Source organism: Podarcis cretensis (assembly GCF_951804945.1).
Source record: "Podarcis cretensis genome assembly, chromosome: 2".
In the NCBI taxonomy this organism is placed as follows: domain Eukaryota; kingdom Metazoa; phylum Chordata; class Lepidosauria; order Squamata; family Lacertidae; genus Podarcis; species Podarcis cretensis.
Window position 1 is genome coordinate 124,149,605 of NC_137171.1, and position 14,617 is coordinate 124,164,221.

General features: G+C 40.2%; 1 protein-coding gene across 1 annotated transcript in view; it reads right to left on the minus strand.

The window, feature by feature from the left end:
• The window catches only part of LOC307208743 (vomeronasal type-2 receptor 26-like), a 98,330-nt gene that overhangs the window by 71,292 nt on the left and 12,421 nt on the right, over positions 1–14,617 (minus strand). The window lies entirely within an intron of this gene.

Sequence of the window (14,617 nt, forward strand, 5' to 3'; positions counted from 1 at the left end):
TGAAGTTGTGCTTTTACTATCTCCCTCTTAACAAATTCCCAGCCATCATGAACTCCCTTTTTAAATATAAAATCTAAACTTGCACTAATAGAGGTACGTAGAAGAGGAAAATGTACTTTATTCTTTTTAGAAGCCAAAGCAGGAACGTGTGTGCATGCAGTACTTCATGCAAGACCAAAAGTAAAGGTAAAGGGACCCCTGACCATTAGGTCCAGTTGTGGCCAACTCTGGGGTTGTGGCGCTCATCTTGCTTTATTGTCCAAGGGAGCCAGCGTACAGCTTCCAGGTCATGTGGCCAGCTTCCCGCTGCATTCGGTACCTATTTATCTACTTACATTGTGTGCTTTCGAACTGCTAGGTTGGCAGGAGCAGGGAGCTCACCCCGTCGTGGGGATTCGAATCGCCGACCTTCTGATCGGCAAGTCCTGGGTTCTGTGGTTTAACCCACAGCGCCACCCGCGTCCCTTCAGACCAAAAGGAGAACTGCACAAAATTGTCCAGGTACAAAGTACTGTAGGGTTGCCTGAACTAATTGTGTGTGCTTCTTTCTGACTTCATCCTGTGAAACCAATGCATACTACAACAAGCAAATCATCTGCAAAAAACCAGAACATAACATCAAAGATCTTAGATAACCAAAATGAAGCCGATATAAAGGTAATTTAAGACACACTATATTTTAAAACCTAATTGGGTGGTCTGTGCCTTGAGCTAGGAAGCTTGTAAATTTATTGGCGGGATTAGACAAACTGCAAAGGGGTATAGTCGTTTGGAGACAGAAATGTGTTCAGGTTTTCTAGGTTATCAATTTTCTGATAATAATAATAATTATAATAATAATAATAATAATAATAATAATAATAATAATAATTTATTATTTATACCCCGCCCATCTGGCTGAGTTTCCCCAGCCACTCTGGGCCTTTTACTGACACAAGTTTAGATCTGTGAGTGGGTATGAATTCCCCAGGCTCAAATCTTCACCAAAGGACTTTGGCCTGAAAAGAATTTTTGTTTTCAGATAAGCAAGGTTTAGTGATTTAGTGCCTCCAACTAATATTGCAAATGATCTGTTTGGTGTTTGAGCACAGAACCTGAATTATTATCACTTAACTGAAACAACCACTACAATATGATCAGAAGGGACCATCTGATTAAAGGTAAACAGGTCGGAGCTAAACAGTACAAATTGAAAGCTTTTGCAGGTGACTTAGTATTGACATTACAGGAGCCAGAATCTAGTACTAAAAGGGTATTGGATCTGATTCAAGAATTTGGTCAAGTGGCAGGATTTAAGCTGAACAAGTTAAAAACTAAGGTTCTTGAGAAAAATTTAACACCGATTGAGAAAGAGAGGTTTCAGAAGGAGACAGGTTTAACATTAGTTAAGAAAGTTAAATACCTGGGGGTTAATATGACCGCTAAGAATTTAAATTTATTCAAAGATAATTATGAGAAATGTTGGTCAGAAGTGAAAAAGGATTTAGAAATATGGTTAAATTTGAAGCTTTCCTTGTTAGGCCGAATCGTTGTTATAAAGATGAATGTGTTGCCAAGAATGTTATTCCTGTTTCAATCATTGCAAATTTTGGACAAGATGGACTGTTTCAAGAAGTGGCAGAGAGATATTTCTAGATTTGTCTGGCAGGGCAAGAAGCCCAGAATAAAATTTAAAATACTAACTGATGTAAAGGAAAGAGGTGGATTCGCCCTGCCAGACCTTAAACTTTACTATGAATCAGCAGCATTTTGCTGGCTGAAGGAATGGCTGCTTCTTGAGAACACAGACATTTTGGATTTAGAAGGTTTTAATAATGTTTTTGGGTGGCATGCATGTTTGTGGTATGACAAGGTTAAAGCTTACAAAGCATTTAAAAACCATATTGTCAGGAAAGCATTGTTTAATGTCTGGACAAGATACAAAGATTTACTTGAAAATAAAACCCCAAGGTGGATATCACCGATGGAAGCAAAGGCTCAGAAAAAGCTCAATTTGGAGGCTAAATGGCCAAAATATGGGGAGATTTTGGAACAAGAAGGTGACAAATTGAAATTGCAGAGTTTTGAGAAACTAAAAGATAAAGTGCGAGACTGGCTTCATTATTATTAAATAAGGGAGGCTTATAATATGGATAAAAAAATTGGCTTTCAGGTGGAAAAATCAAAATTGGAAACAAAACTGTTAGATCCCAAAACTAAGATACTATCAAGCATGTATAACTTGCTGTTGAAATGGAAAACACAGGATGAAACGGTTAGATCTGCTATGATTAAATGGGCACAAGATGTTGGACATAACATAATGTTTGCTGACTGGGAGCAGTTGTGGACCACAGGTATGAAGTTCACAGCATGTAATGCCTTAAGAGAGAATATTATGAAAATGATATACAGGTGGTACATGAAACCAGTCAAGCTTGTAAAAATATATCATTTGCCCCATAATAAGTGTTGGAAATGTAAAGAGAATGAAGGTACATTCTTTCACCTTTGGTGGATGTGCCCAAGGATCAAGGCTTTCTGGGAGATGATATATAATGAAATGAAAAAGGTATTTAAATATACCTTCTTGAAGAAACCAGAGGCCTTTCTCCTGGACATGGTCGGCCAACTGGTGTTAAAGAAGGATAGAACTTTCTTTATGTACGCTACTACAGCAGTAAGAATACTCATCACAAAGTATTGGAAGACACAAGATCTACCCACCTTGGAAGAATGGCAGATGAAAGTGATAGATTATATGGAACTGGTGGAAATGACTGGCAGAATCCGAGACCAGGGAGAAGAGTCGGTGGAAGAAGATTGGAAGAAATTCAAAGACTATTTGCAGAAACATTGTAAAATTAATGAATGTTAAAATGATGTCGGATTGAAATGAAGCGGCGTTAGCAACAAGGTTAAAAAGAATATGTAAAAATGGATTGATAACGGATGAAAATATAAAGTTATAATATGTTAAGAGATAGAAATTAAGATAAAAACAAAGAGGGTAAGGATTTGCTGAATTAACCATGTGAACTGGAATACAAAAAAGGGAGGCATGAGGAGGTCAGGGAAATAAGTAAATGAAATTTGAGATATGAAAAGATTGATTTGTTTTTAACTGTTTTCTATTTATTTTCTCTGTATTTTGCATTTTTTCCCCTTTGTATTCTTGTATTTTTTGTATTCTTCTTTTTTCTTCGTTTTTATTTTGTAACTTTTTCTCTTTGTAAAACTTTAATAAATATCTTTTTTTAAAAAATGAAACAAACACTACTGCTGCTGCTTTGTATTTATTTAGTACTTTTCGCATGTTATGAGGAGGGTTTTATCTTCACTTTTCCATGTTTATTACTGGGAAGAAATAGTTGAAGGCAGGTGTACAGAAACCTTGTATGCACATTTGTCTGCATGCCATAAAAGTTGTTGTTGTTGCTTAGTCGTTTAGTCGTGTCCGACTCTTAGTGACCCCCTGGACCAGAGCACACCAGGCACTCCTGTCTTCCACTGCCTCCCGCAGTTTGGTCAGACTCATGTTTGTAGGTTCGAGGACACTGTCCAACCATCTCGTCCTCTGTCGTCCCCTTCTCCTTGTGCCCTCCTGTTGGTTTCTGCTCTCTTCACTGTGCAGCGAAAGGCTTGTCACAAGACAATGTTTACATTCCACAGACAGCATTGCTGTTATGTTTCCCACGGGAAAGGGGAGGCTGGATGTGACGTACACTGGTTTCCTGTTTTTCACTGTTCTTTGCAGTTCAGTGTGTTTCTCTCTGAGCTTCAGAGGAGAGAGGATGCAGTTTTCTGCTCCGGCAGAGACAAGATGGTTTTCTGTAATCTACCAGCTATGAAATGTAAATAAAGCAATACAGAGCATGTTGGCACGTATTCCTCATCATTCCGCTGTGCACTTGGATGCTACAAATCAACATTGTGGTTATGGGCCCAGAAGACGCAGTCATTGGAATTCCGGAAAAAGGATCGGAATGCAGAGGGACGGATCGGACGGTATCTGCGCGTCAAGATGATTGATGAGGTATGTGCTACTGCTCCGGGCAGCCTGCCAGCTTCTAATTAATGGCTTTATGGCTGGACTTTGAACTTTTATGTCCGTTTGCCGGGAACAGGCAGCGGCTATGGCTATGCTGGCGAAATCGAAAGTAACTTTTACAAGGGCTGAAGCAGCTGTAGAAGTGACGCAGCATGATTTAGGCAGCAGAGAGAAAGCTGTTTTGAACTTGCCTTTGGAATGAGGCTTGAAGCAGCACAGACACAGCTTGTATAAAGCAGCTTGTTTAAAGCAGCAGAGATGATGCAGAAGGCTAATGCCAGAGTCATGATGGCCCTTCAGGATGCTTGTGGGATTCCCAAGCTCAATAAGAAAAATTATACGGACTGGGTTATCTATGCAGAGGCTATTCTGCGGAAAGAGGGTCTGTTTGAAGTTATTACAGACACCCCCCCAGCTCCAGTTACAGATGCATGGAAAGCTAAGGATTCCAAAGCAAGGGGAACTCTTACATTGATAGTATCCCCAGAAGAGCTCTGTCTATTGCGTGATAAGACCTCAGCCAGAGAAATTTGGGACGCTTTGAGGGAGGCGCACTTGATGACAGAAGCTGGATCTACTATGTTTTATTTTAACAAGCTGCATAAGATGGCTAGCTGCAGAAGGCTGGCTGATGCAAGTGGGGAATCTGATGCCAATCAGCCACATGCTCAGCTCAGAGTAGCCTGTGATACTGCCATGATTCAAAATGAAGCAGATTGCCAGGGTGATAGCTGCATGGGTAAGGGGGAGACTTCACAGTCGTCATCCCAGAGTGCAGTGGAACCACCAGATGGCGCCAAAGCTTTGAAGGCAGTGAAATGCTACTCGTGTGGACGTCTAGGCCATATGAAGAGGGAATGCAAATATCCCAGGGCCAAGACAGAGCAGCGCAGCGGAAGCTCATCGCGTGGAAAAGGCCAGAGCAAAGGCAAAGGTCCAGTGTCCAGGACAACGCAGCACAAAGCAATGGTCTCGCGCTTCACTCCAAAAGTTGCAGAGGTCCAGAAGACGTCTAGATCTTTCTTCGTTGTTGATTCAGCGGCAACCCATCACATGTGCAACGATAAGCGACTGTTTGTGTCTTTTACACCGCAGGAAGGTGCGATTCACCAGGCGGATGACCACACAATTCCCAGTAAAGGCTACGGAACTGTTGTTCTTCACAGTTTGGACTTATCGATACAGAATGTACTTTATGTTCCAGATGCTAAACATAATCTGCTCAGCGTCGGACAGCTGAATGAGCGGAACATTGACGTTTCCTTTAAGAACAAAAGGTGCATCATCACAAAGAAAAATGATTATGTATTGTATGCTGAATATGTTGATCGTTTATATGTTTTGTATTATGATGATGTTGTGCAGGATGACACTTGTTGCATTGCAGGTTCTAACAAAAGTTTGCATGCAGAATGTATTCATGATTTTCATCGAAAATTTGGTCATTTGGGTTTTGAGGCAGTATCTAAAATGCCTGCCTTGGTTGAAGGTATGACTATTAAACCCTGCAGGTACCACATGAAGTGCAAGGCATGCGCAGCAAACAAGGTGAAAATGGCTGCGAAAGGTAAGGTGTCTAGTAGGCAAGCTACAGAACCATACCAAATTGTTCATGCTGATTTGGTTGGACCACTAGCGCCCTCTTTGGGTGGAAATAGGTACTTCATGGTTCTCATTGATGCATTTTCCAGGTATATTTATGTGTACAATCTCAAGCAGAAATCAGAGGCTTTTCCTAGGTTCAAGGAATTCTGTGCTTGGTTGGAAAATGTGCATGGTAAGAAGGTAAAAATTCTTTTCACAGATCGCGGGGGAGAATTCACTTCTCAGCAGTTTGAAGCTTTTCTGACTGAGAAAGGAATTCAACACGATTTGTCTAGTCCTCGCTCGCCATGGCAGAATGGACTTGCGGAACGAGCAAATCAGACATTGCTTCAAGGGTTAAAAACCTTGCTACATGATGCAAATCTTCCAGAGAGTTATTGGGCCGAAGCTCTCTCATGTTTCACTTACAGTTATAATCGCAGGTTATCTTCAGCGATTGGTTGTACCCCCTATGAGAAGATGTTTGGCAAGAAGCCATACATCAAACACATGAAAATTTTTGGTTCTGACATGTGGGTTCACTCACCACAAAACTCCAAGTTAGACAAGCGTGGTTTGCATGGTATCTTTCTAGGTTATGAGAAAGGTTCTTACAGAATAAGGATGACTGACTCTAAGACAATTAAGCTCACAAGAAGTGTTGAGTACAATGCCAAGTGGGGGGAGAATGTTGGAATTTTCCAATGTTATCCTGATGACAGTGATGAGACTGAGGATAGTCAAAAGCAACCACAGCAACCCACACCCACTGAGGAAAGTTCTGATTCTGATTCTGAGTCTGAAACTGAATCGGGTGATTCAGAGGATTTCAAGAGTGCGAAAGCCTCTATGCGACCCTCTGAAAGTTCTGATCAGGAATTGGAGGAACCATTGTTCACAATAGGTCGTTTTTCTCCTAAGAAGGAAGAGGAGAGTGTTGAAGACCTACGGCTAATTCGCAGGTCACAGAGAGCCACAAAAGGCAGACCTCCAAAGAGATTTGCTGATGAGTTTGCCAAGATAGCAGTAACAACTGTTAAAAGCTCCAAGAAGGTATTTGAACCTTCAAGTTTCCAAGAAATCCAGGATTTGGATTCAAAGGAAGCTGAACCATGGTTAAATGCCATGAAGGCTGAGCTTGATTCCTTGGAAAGGAACAAAACATGGGAACTTGTTCCAGTAGTTCCAGGAATGAAACTGCTTGGAAGCAAATGGGTCTTCAAAGCGAAGACAGATCAAAATGGCAAGATAGTCAGACACAAAGCCAGATTGGTAGCCAGAGGTTTTGCACAGGTACCAGGTGAAGACTATCACGAGACCTACTCACCCACAGTGAGGTATGAGAGCATTAGGCTTATGCTCAAGCTAGCTGCAGAGGAGAATTTACACATTAGTCACCATGATGTGAATACAGCTTTTCTGTACGGATCTCTAAATGAATCACTTTATATGCTTCCACCTGATGGCGTACAGGTAAAACAGGGATTAGTTTGTGCTCTGAAAAAGTCCCTTTATGGTCTCAAACAAAGTGCACGGTGTTGGCACACAAAACTCACTGAGGTATTGTTTTCTCTAGGTTTTCAGCAAGGGAAAGCTGATCCATGTGTATTTGTCAAAGAGGAGGGGCAAAAGAAACTGTATTGTTTGTTTTATGTTGATGATCTTTTATTCTTTTGGGATGATGTCACAATGTACAATAACGCCCTAGCTCAACTGAAGGAACACTTTGACATGAAAGATCTTGGTGAGGTAAACAACTACCTATCTCTGGAAATAGAGAGAGATCAAGATGGTAACATTCTAGTACACCAGTCACGGAAAATTGCTGATGTGTTAGGCAAACTAAACCTGATGGATGCTAATCCTGTAGACACACCAATGATAACAGGTTATCAAGTAGATGACACTGAAGAAGCATTTTCTGACACTACACTGTACAGAAGTGTGCTAGGCAAGCTAAACTTCATTGCCAGATGTTCAAGACCAGACATTGCTGTTAGCTGTAATTTGCTAAGCAGACAAGTCAACAATCCTACTGTTAAGGATTGGAAAGCTCTGAAACGCATAGCACGGTATTTGAAAGGCACTATGCATTACAGACTGAGATTTAACAATCAGAAGTCTGGTGGTCTTGAGATATTTGCAGATGCAAGTTTTGGAAGTGACACTACAGACAGGAAAAGCACGTCTGGAGTTTGCTATATGTACAATCAGGGTCTATTTGATTGGTCATGCAAGAAGCAAACAACAGTTAGCTTAAGTACTTGTGAAGCTGAGCTGAATGCACTGTCTTATTCACTTAAGGATTGTGAATGGTTGTTACAATTGTGCAAAGACATGAAAATTCCTGTCAAATGTCCAATCCAGGTTTACCAGGACAACAAAGCATGTTTGGCTTTGCTGAATTCTGAAGGTTGTAAGCAAAGCACGAAGCACTTGCAATTGAAGTTGCAACATGCTAGGGAACGTATTCAGAAGGGACTCGTAACGGTGTCCTATATGCCAGGTAATGAAATTCCTGCTGATGTATTGTCCAAGATTGTATCAAGGGATCAACACTGTACCTATGTGCAGAAGTTGGGTTTGTACTGATATTGTACGAACACGCTGCCCAGTGGTGTTCACAGAAAGGGGGAGGATGTTGGTTTCTGCTCTCTTCACTGTGCAGCGAAAGGCTTGTCACAAGACAATGTTTACATTCCACAGACAGCATTGCTGTTATGTTTCCCACGGGAAAGGGGAGGCTGGATGTGACGTACACTGGTTTCCTGTTTTTCACTGTTCTTTGCAGTTCAGTGTGTTTCTCTCTGAGCTTCAGAGGAGAGAGGATGCAGTTTTCTGCTCCGGCAGAGACAAGATGGTTTTCTGTAATCTACCAGCTATGAAATGTAAATAAAGCAATACAGAGCATGTTGGCACGTATTCCTCATCATTCCGCTGTGCACTTGGATGCTACAAATCAACACCTCCATCTTTCCCAACATCAGTAATAAACATGGAAAAGTGAAGATAAGACCCTCCTCATAACATGCGAAAAGTACTAAATAAAAGTACTTACTGGCAAATCCTGAAATTCTAGTTTTTTGTGAATCTTCAGTAGCTTTTAAGATGCTTTGACAGATTACCTCTTTGCTCTGACATCATTCTTGGGATTCCCCAGTAATCCCTGAAACCAAAGGTTTCTATACCTTCCTTTGATCCTTTGACGCCACCCTTGCAACAGTGCTTGATATCAAAATGACTTTAACTTGTTCATTCTTCCTTCCTAAAGAAATATGATCCTTCACTGACTTCCGGTCGGCGCCAGCGCTTAATGGAGGTCCTCCCATCGATCTCCGGAGGAGGACTACTCCGCGAGTTCGGGTCTGACCGCTACGGCGAAGCGGGGACCCCTAAAATCAGAGGCGCGGAAGCCTGTGAACAAGGAGACTCGGTGGGCACCATTTGCGCCCCCCCTTACTGTTAAGGAGCCTTTTTAAAGGCTCCGGAGTGGCATCGGGGTGCGTGCGGTGCTGAGAGTCGTTACCCAGCCCGTGGAGTGAAGCCGCGTCGCCATTAGCGGAGAGCGCTGATTCCTTCTTGAAATTTGGTCTGAAATCGAAATACCCGTAAGTAGGATTGGAAACCTTACTGGGACTATAAAAGTACTTGAAATTTGGCCGAAATCGGGGGACGGTAAATAAAGGAAGTCTGCCTCCCCCGGACTGCATGATTTTTAAAGCAACGGAATTGGAAAGCTGCAATTGAAGGAAAAGTAACTTTGAACTCTTTGAACTGCTTAACTTTCACATTGAACTTTAATTCCCCCCCCCCCAGCAAGCAGGAGCAGGGGGGGAAGAAAAGGGAATTTGGTTTGACCTGCATGAGAGAAAATTTAATTAAAAAAATCTCTGCTGTCTCTGACTCTGGTAACAGACTGCCGGGGCGAAGCACTTTGACAGGGGACTGTCAGATAAGATCTGCTGCAAAGCGCAGACTTTATTGGACTTTATTGGATACAACTTTTGGGACTTTACAGAAATAACACTGTTGCAATTAGTACGGAAAATACCAAACAACTGACAGAACTTACAACAAAATTAGACTTAAATACTAAGAGCATTACGTCTAACACAGAAACCATAAATAAATTGGTTCAAGAAAACGCCACAATCCGAAAAATCGCGGAAGAAGCCAAATTCACTGCAGAAACCACACAGGAAAGTTTAATACCAGTTTGTAAGAAGCTTGACCAACATGAGGCGGCCTTGTCTTTGTGGGAGATGCAGAGGAAGGAGAAGAATCTGAGACTTAGATTGGTTCCCAAAAGTGAGGGGGACAACCTTGTGGACTTTCTCACCAAAGAATTTTCAGAATTTTGGCAGGTAAAGCCAGAGGAAGATGAATTTAAGATAACAACTGCCTTCAGATTGGGTAGAAGGCAAGGCAGGAAGATTCCAAGGGATTGTCTGATAACTTTGAGATCCAAAGAGGAAAGAGATAAAATATTAAACCTGCATTACCAGAGAACTCTTCAGATCGGAAACGCTTTGGTGCAAATCTACAAGGACATCCCAAAATATATTCTGGAGGTAAGAACCTTCTATAAGAATCTGGTTGACCTGCTGAAGAAGAACAACATACCTTTTAGGTGGGAATTTCCACAAGGCCTGTCTTTTAACTTCAAAGGAAAGAAAGTTAAAATAAAAACAGTGCAAGATAAAGAACAATTCCTTGATAGAAACGAGGAGGACCTGGTGAAAGGAGTGTTAGAGTCGACTTCTGAAACAGATCTTGGAAACCTGACATTTGGACTTAAGTCACCAACGGAAGAAGAACAGTTGCAGGGAGCAACTGGAGGTAACTAATTAATTATGTCTCTGCAATTTTTAACCTGGAACTGCAATGGACTGAACCTTCCCAGAAAAAGACGTGAGGTTTTCCACATTTTGAAAAGAGAACAATTGGATTTAATTTGTTTACAAGAAACCCATGTGACAAGGGCACATAGAAGATTGCTTATAAATAAAAGATTAGGACAGGAATTTATCTCATCAGATAAAGTTAAGAAAAGAGGAGTGGTGATTTATGCAAAGGAGAGATTGGCTCCAAAATTGATTTTTAAAGATGAGCATGGAAGAATTTTGGCAATTGAGATACAAATCCAAGGAGAAAAATTTTTGACAGTTGGCATTTATGCACCGCACCAAATGAAGGGAAGGCAGAATTTTATAAGAAATTGCATGAGACATTAATGGACCATTTGGATTATAAGGTGATCTTATTAGGAGATATGAATGGCGTGGTTTCTACAAATATGGACAAAGCACAAAGACAGGCGGTTTCTAAGGATGGGAGACTACCTAAGACTTTCTTTGAAATGACCGAAAATATGGACTTGATTGACATCTGGAGAACAAGAAACCCTCTTGAGAGAGAGGGAATATTCTTTTCAGAGGCTCAGATGACATGGACAAGAATAGATCAAATTTGGATTACTAGTGGAATGGCTCCAAAGATAAAAAAGTGGAAATCTGCCCAAAGACATGCTCTGACCATAACGCAGTAAAGATGGAAATGAAACTAACAACAGCAGGTTCCTTCAGATGGAGAATGAATGACACCCTATTCAGAGACGTTGAGATTTACAAAAAGGCCCAAAAAACTTTGAAGGATTATTTTGAGATAAATCTGAGGACAGATGTTGAGAAAAGAGTGATTTGGGACGCAAGCAAGGCCGTGATGCGAGGTTTCCTAATACAACAGAATTCTTTAAAGAGGAAGAAACAAAATGAGAAGAAAGATAAGATTTTGGAAAAAATAAAAGAAGGAGAAAAGAAATTGAGGTCTAAACCAAAGTCTCATGAGATTTTGAGAGAAATCAAGTTTTACCAGATGCAGTACATGGAACTGATGAACCAGAATGGAAAATTAAGCAAATGAGACAGAGGACATTTGAATCAGCGGACAAATGTGGGAAACTTCTAGCATGGCAATTGAAGAAGAGACAGAAATTGAACACAGTTACAAGCTTGGAGGTGGATGGAAAGAACATCTTTAAACCAAATGAGATCAGCAACTGTTTTCAGAGCTATTTTAGAAGATTATATGCTCAAGGGCCGGAAAACGAAGGAGATATAGAAGATTTTCTTAAGAAATATGGATTACAAAAAATTTCGCAACAAAGTATGTTGGTTCTAAATGAGAAAATAACAGATCAAGAAATAGAGGGTGCCATTCAAAACATGCAATTAGGGAAATCTCCAGGACCAGACGGACTAACCTCCAGATACTATAAAGCATTGAAGGAATGGTTAATACAGCCGCTTAAGGAGGTTTGTAATGAAATATTAGAGGGGGAAAAGGCACCTGAATCATGGAAAGAAGCTTTTATTACACTTATACCAAAGACTGAAACTGAAAAAAATCAGATCAAGAACTACCGCCCTATATCATTACTTAATGTGGATTACAAAATATTTGCTGACATTTTAGCAAAAAGACTGAAGAAGGTGTTGGTGGAGGAGATTCATAAGGATCAGGCAGGCTTTCTCCCAGGAAGACATTTATCAGACAATGTAAGGAATATAATTGACATTATGGAACTGCTGACTGTAAATATTAATACAAAGGCAGTTTTAATTTTTGTGGATGCGGAGAAAGCCTTTGATAATATTTCTTGGAACTTCATGAAGAAGAATCTCCACGGGATGGGGGTAGGCCAAAGGTTTGAAAATGGCATAGGTGCAATATATTCTGAACAAAAGGCAAAGTTAATTGTAAATAATGTGGTTACTGATGAACTTTCTATAGAAAAAGGGACACGGCAGGGGTGCCCGATATCCCCATTACTTTTTATATCAGTCCTGGAGGTTTTGTTGAATATGATCAGGGGGGACCAGCTGGTAAAAGGAGTTCAGGTCGGAGCCAAACATTATAAACTGAAGGCATTTGCAGATGATTTAGTATTGACTTTACAAGAGCCAGACACTAGTACAAAAAGAGTTTTAGAGTTAATCCAAGTCTTTGGTCAGGTGGCAGGATTTAAGCTGAACAAACAAAAAACTAAAGTTTTGGAGAAAAATCTAACAAATGTTGAAAGAGAGAGTTTTCAAAATGAAACTGGGTTAATGGTGGCAAAGAAAGTAAAATATTTGGGGATTAATATGACATCTAAAAATGTGAATTTATTTAAAGACAATTATGACAAATGTTGGACAGAGGTAAAGAAAGATCTAGAAATATGGTCGAACTTGAAGCTTTCCTTGTTAGGCCGAATTGCAGTGATTAAAATGAATGTATTGCCTAGAATGTTATTTTTGTTTCAGACATTACAAATTGTGGATAAACTAGACTGTTTCAAGAAGTGGCAGAAAGATATATCTAAATTTGTCTGGCAGGGCAAAAAGCCCAGAATAAAATTTAAGATACTTACTGATGCAAAAGAAAGAGGGGGGTTTGCCCTGCCGGACTTAAGACTGTACTATGAATCGGCAGCTTTCTGCTGGTTGAAAGATTGGCTACTTCTTGAGAATGCAGACATTCTGGATTTGGAAGGATTTGACAATAGGTTTGGTTGGCATGCATATATATGGTATGACAAGGTTAAAGTTCACAAGGGTTTCAAAAACCATATTGTTAGGAAAGCATTATACAATGTTTGGATTCGATATAAGGATTTGCTGGAAAACAAAACTCCTAAGTGGTTATCACCAATGGAGGCTAAGGAGGTGAAGAAACTTAATATGGAATCCAAATGGCCAAAATATTTTGAAATTTTAGAGCAAGAAAGTGGCAAATTCAAATTACAGAGTTTTGAGAAAATAAAGTCCAAGGTACGAGATTGGCTCCATTACTACCAAATAATGGAGACCTTTAAACAAGACAGGAAAATTGGCTTCCAGGTGGAGAAATCGAAATTAGAAACAGAATTGTTAGAACCCAATACTAAGAATTTATCAAGAATGTATAATCTGCTGCTGAGGTGGAATACAATAGATGAGACAGTCAAGCCAGCAATGATTAAATGGGCACAGGACATAGGCCATGACATTATGTTTGCTGACTGGGAACAGTTATGGACCACCGGTATTAAATTTACGGCATGTAATGCCCTAAGAGAAAATATTATGAAAATGACTTACAGGTGGTACATGACTCCAGTCAAGCTTGCGAAGATTTATCATCTGCCCAATAATAAATGTTGGAAATGTAATGAGACTGAAGGCACCTTCTTTCACCTTTGGTGGACCTGCCCAAAGATTAAAGCCTTTTGGGAAATGATTTATAATGAAATTAAGAATGTACTTAAATGTACTTTTCATAAGAAACCAGAGGCATTTCTCTTGGGCATGGTCGGCCAATTGGTGTTAAGGAAGGATAAGATTTTTTTTATGTACGCCACTACAGCAGCAAGGATCCTTCTAGCAAAGTATTGGAAGACGCAAGAACTACCCACACTGGAAGAATGGCAGACGAAAGTGATTGACTTTATGAGACTGGCAGAAATGACTGGCAGAATCCGTGACCAAGAGAAAGAGACGGTGGAGGAAGATTGGAAGAAGTTTAAAGTATATCTTAAGAACTGTTACAAAATTGAGGAGTGCTAAAATGTCAAGGGGAAGGAAGATGCAGAATTACAGCTGAAATTGTTTGATGATTTAAGGGGAAATTGAGAAAGATAATAAGTTTAAATTGGCAAAAAGGGTTGCTGAAAAACTGTAAAATAAGGATGCAAAAAGGGTGAGGTATGGGGAAGTCCGAGAAAGGAGGCTTATGAAAATGAGGTTGAGAAATTATATTTGGGTGTTTGCCTGTATTTTGTTGATGTTCCTATGTTGTTGTTGTTTTGTTTTAAAATTGGAAAATTAATAAAAATTATTATATAAAAAAAAGAAATATGATCCTTCAGACCCCGCCTACGCTTATGGTCAGCTGACACACAGCGAGCTGATCCAGCTGGTCTTGAAGCAGGAAGATGCGATTGCAAAGCGAGATCAGCAGGTGTGGGAGCTGGAAGACTAC